Raw genomic sequence first — 5,300 nt, forward strand, 5'->3', positions numbered from 1 at the left:
TAAAAAAAATAAAATAACAAACAAACAAACAAATAAACAAACAACAAACGTGGACTTTCATTCCCGTGAATAAAATAATTTTCCTCTTTCTCCAGATTCCAAAATTTTTATTAATCAATAAAAAAAAATTTTATTTTTATTGTTTAATCGATATTTTCATGTTTTTTTTAAACTACCTACACGACCGCCTTGATAATGATAATAATAATAATAATGAATAAAAATAAAAGAAAAAAAATTGGAAAACTGGAAAACTAGAGAATAAAATAATGAAGAAAAAAAAAGTTACACGCATTAAGTAAGAGGAAATTTTTTTTTTTTGCTTACTTTTTTTTTTTTTTTGCCAACAGTAAAATGTAATTTTCCCCTTTCCAGGTTTTTTTTTGGGAGAATAGGAAGAAAGAGAGAAAGAAAAAAAAAGAAGAAACAAATTAAAAATAAAGGCTTCCGAAAAAAAAAAAAGGATGAAGTGGATGAAAGGAAAAAGATAGAGAAAAAGGTCGAAACATCGATTTGAATTACGGTTGATGAAGTAAGAGCAACAGCAGGAGGAGCAAAAGGAGCAGCAGCAGCAGCCGCTGTTACTGCTCCTGCTCCTTCTGCTCCTCATATTTTCTTTTTCTCCTCGCAACAGCATTTCCACATTTTTCTTTAATTTTTATCCTTACAATTTCTCTTAATAAATTTTTTTTTTTCCTAACCCTTTTTTTCCCCTGACCCTGCACGCCCCCTCCTTTTCGCCAACTTTTCCGTCATTTTTTTTTTTTTTTTCCACGTTCGTTTTTTTTTTTTTTTTTTCATTTCGTCTTTTGCATTTTATTTAAATATATTACGTTAGAGGTTTTCCATTTTTTTTTTTTTTTTAATGAAAAGTGAAGTTTTTTTTTTATTTATGTATATGTATATATTTTAATTAAAAATATTGTAACATGTTATTTTTATTAAAATTAAACTTTTTTTTTTTATCTTATTGAAATGATAATGATAATGATGATAATGATAATAATAATAGGATTTAGTTTTTAATTCGTATACGTTTTTTTTTTTTTTTAAAGAAACAAATTACACAATTGTAATTATAAAAAATTGAAAAATTCCCGGTCACGAATGATAATCAAATCGTAATTTAAAAAATAATAATAATGATAATAATAATAATAATAATGATAGTGATAATATTAGAGGATAATAATTTTCAAAGGTTTGCAACACTGACGCCATGTTTTTTTATTTTATTAAAAATTTTATTTAACCTTTTTCTTTCTCTTTTACTTTATTTTTTTTTTGTTTTCATAATAATAATAATAATAATGTAACCGAATAATTTCGATTAAATTTCGATGGAGGTGCGTCGGAAGCGACGGCGGTAGCGGGTGGTGGTGGTGGTGGAGGCAGAGGCGAGGGGGTGCTAAAAGCGGTGGAAAAAATAAGAAAAGAAAACGTTAATATTAATTAAGGAAAAATAATTTTTATGAAAATTAAAAAACGAAAAAAGAATAATAATATTAAAACAGAATAATGATGATGATGATGAAAAAAATTTTAACGAAATCTTAACATCCGGTTTTGTAAAATAATATTAATAGTAATAATAATAATAATTTAAATTTGAAATTTAAATTTAAACTCGAAAATTAATTTTTTTTTTCCTTCTTTTCGAAATTTTGTTTTTTTTACTCTTTCCTTACTGAAACCTTTAACAAATTCTTAATGATGATAATGATGATAAAAATGATGATGATGATGATGATAATGATGGGAAAAAAAAACAAAACAATTACGACATAAACATATGAAAAAAAATTTTTTTTTTTTTCACTGTAAAAAAAAAGTCGATGTGAAAAAAGCTACGACGTTTATTATTATTATTATTATTATTATTATTATTATTATTATTATTATTATTATTATTTATTTTAATAACGGATCGATTATTAATTTATATATATTTTTATTTTTATTTTTTTCCAGAAAAAATAAAAAACGATATCGTTACAAAAAAAAATTATGATATAAATATCCGTTTATTTATTTATTTATTCATTTTAAATGATATTAAAAAATAATAATAATAATAATAATAATAACGATAACAATAATAAAACGTCGACGCTTTAATACATTTTTTTTTTCTCCAGGAAAAAAAAATACAATAATTAATTTTTTTTTTACAGGAAAAAGAAAAAGAAAAAAAAAATTAATTCAAATCCCATTTAAATAAAATCCATTAAAAAAATTTTTCTTTTTTTTTTTAAACTCGATTTAAAATCAATAATTTAATTAATAATAATAATAATGAATAAATAAAAAAACTTATTTATTTATTAGTCGGCCATTTTGTTTTTTCATTAAATAAATAAATTTAAAAAGTTTTTTTTTTTATTCGCTTTCGTTCTCGCTCTCGCTGTTGTCGTCATTTTTAATTAGAATTATTGTAATTATTTATAAACATGTTTTTTTATATTTATTATTATTATTATTATTATTATTATTATTATTATTATTATTATTATTATTATTATTATGTTAATTAAAAACATTTCGACAAACGTGGCAATAACAAACAAACAAACAAGCGTTTTTTTTTTTTTAATAAATTTATGTAAATTAACTCGCACACGACGACGATGACATTTTAAAAAAAAAAAAAATTTTTTTTTTCCCTACTCGAATTATTATTATTATTATTATTACGGGGGTCATTCATTAATAAATAAATTTTCGAAAATCGTTTCGGTTAAATTATTTCCGGTTTTTTAGAAAATGAAGGTTCTCTTTTAGAATTTGTAAAAAAAAAGGTTGGTTATTGATTAAAACAATAAAAAAAAACCATTTTCTGAATTCGTTCGTTTCGGACTCATTAAACTTCGAAGGAAAGGGGGGGGGGGTTCGTTCGACTGGAAAAATCTTCAATTAATGACTGTTTAACATACGAACGTACAAACGAGCGAACGCACGTGCATGACGCGTGCGTCACGCGAACGCACGCACCCGCCAACGTATTTCCGCTTAAATAATTTTTGTCGTCTGTTTTTTTTTTTTTTTCTCTTAAAGAAAAATGCGATTGAAGGTTTATATACAAAAAAAAATTAATAATTACGTGATCAGTGCCGTAATTAGCCTTTTTTCTATATATTAAAAAAAAAGAGAGAGAAAAAAAAATTATTTTATGCGGATTATTAAGTCATGCGATTGAATAATTTATTTTTTTTTTTTATTTTATTTTTAACTAATTTTTCCGTAGCAAAAAAAAAATCAAATAAATTTATCTGCAGCAACAGCAAAAAAAACCTTTTGCGGCAGGAAAGCAACAGGAGTTTGAGTTTTTATCCTGATTTTTCCTTTTTTTTTTTTTTTTTTTATATTACGTATCATCAATCTATTTCAGTAAAACTTTTAAAAATCATTTTTTCCTCCTTTTCTTTTTTCCTCTCATTCATTTTCTTCTTCTTCATTTTCTTCCTCCTACTCCTACTCCTCTTCTTCTTTTATCAATAAAGAAAAAAAAGTTCGATGACCTTTTTCTTATTAATTGTATAAAATGATTAAATTTCATTGTTACGACATTTTTACATAACAATTCGATTGTAAAAACTTTCTTCAAAATGGCGGAATTTTTTTTTTTTTACTCCGGAAACATTTTTGCCGGAAGTAACACGTGACACGTTTTAAAAATAAATTTGTATGCCTTCTGGCATATAAACCAATACAAAAAATGACCGGATGTAATAATAAAATTTGGCAACGTCGGACTGTAAAATTTTATTCATTTTATTAAAATTTTAATAGAACGGGATTCATCATTATCATCATCGAGGTAAAAAAAAAATTTTCTAAATAGTTTTTAATTTATATATCCCTTTTTAGTTTTTATTAAAAATTTTTGTTTTTTTTGGGGGGGAGGGGAAGGAGGAGAGAAAAGGAGAGGGTAATTGTTAAAATTTTTTTACGACACACCTGGGGATCTTTTCTATCCAATTTAATCTCACGCGTGAGTTTTTAATATTTTAAAATTATAATTAAAAAATAATAAGTTAATATTTATCCCGAATTCCCTTTTTTTTCCGAAAAAAAATAAAATCCTAAAAATTCCTTACGTTCTTCCCCGCCCACCCCTCCCCCCCTCCTCCTTGTTTTTTAGCTAAAAATCATTGAAATTGAATAAAATTCAGTTTTTACTCGAACCTGTCAAATCCAAAAATAAATTTAAAATAAATGAAAATTTTTTTTACGGGGGAGGGCGGAGGGAGATCGGGAGAGAGTAAGAGGAGGAGAGCTACCCTCCCTCTTCACCCGGGGGGAGTGGGCGACTGCTCTGCTGCTCCGACGGGGTGAATAAAATAGAAAAATTCAATGATTTCCCACAATTTTATTAATTTTTTTTTTTTATTTGCGGAAAGAGTAGTAGTAACAAAAAAAAGGAAAAAAAAGAAAAAAAATTTATAGTTCGTAATTAAAGCAAAAGAAGGCGGTGATTAAATAAAAAAAGCGGTGAGTAGTAAAGGAAAAAAAAAAAGAAAAAATTCGTAACGAGCGGAAACATTAAAAAAAAAAAAATTTTTTTTTTTTTTTTTTTTTTTTATGGGGCCCCGATGATAATCTTAAACGAAACAATAAATTTAATATTTCTGACTAAATGTGTATTTATAAGAGAGAGAGAAAGAGAGAGAGAGAGAGAGCAAAAAAAAGTGGAAAAAAAAGAAAAATAAAAAACTGAAAAACTTAAATGTCGCGTTTATTCAATCTTTTTTCTTTTATCTCTTGTTTTTTGCGGGCGGAAAAAAAAAGATTTCTTCTGCTTCGTCGTTTCCTTCTTCCCCTCTTCCTCCCCCTCCCTTTTCCTTTTATTTCTTTCTTTCTTTCTATCCATATCCTTCTTAACTTTTCTTTCTTTTTTTTATTATTGGATTAAATTCAAAAGTTTCATAAACATAAAATTTAAATTGCTGACATAGATTTTACTGGTTAAATTTTTATCCCTTCAATTTTATTTTCATATAAAAAGGAAAAAAAAGGAAAAAAAGGAAAGAAAAAAATTATATATACATATATATATTCGATTTAATGATATTTTTTTTTTTTCGTTTCACGTTATTAACGATGAGTTAATAATGATAATAAAGAGGGAGAGAGAGAGAGAGAGGGTAAAAAAATTGAAGGTAAAACAAATCAATAATAACCTTTTTTTCTTCCTTTTTTCCTTTTCTTTCCATTTTTTTTCCTTTTTTTCTTTTTCTTTTTTTTTTCTTTTTAATAAAAATTGGAAAACGTGTTCAAACAAAAAACGTGTCACGAACGTT

At 25.1% G+C, this 5,300-nt stretch overlaps 1 non-coding gene across 1 annotated transcript; it reads left to right on the forward strand.

Annotated features, from left to right (window-relative positions):
- Positions 1 to 521: 521 nt before the first annotated feature.
- Phum_PHUM397990 lies at positions 522 to 624 on the forward strand. Its single transcript, XR_009833529.1, has one exon. It is a non-coding gene; the product is annotated as a microRNA, putative (microRNA).
- The last annotated feature ends 4,676 nt before the right edge of the window (positions 625 to 5,300 follow it).

The sequence above is a fragment of the Pediculus humanus genome, genomic scaffold (assembly GCF_000006295.1).
Source record: "Pediculus humanus corporis 1103172107910 genomic scaffold, whole genome shotgun sequence".
Classification (NCBI taxonomy): domain Eukaryota; kingdom Metazoa; phylum Arthropoda; class Insecta; order Psocodea; family Pediculidae; genus Pediculus; species Pediculus humanus.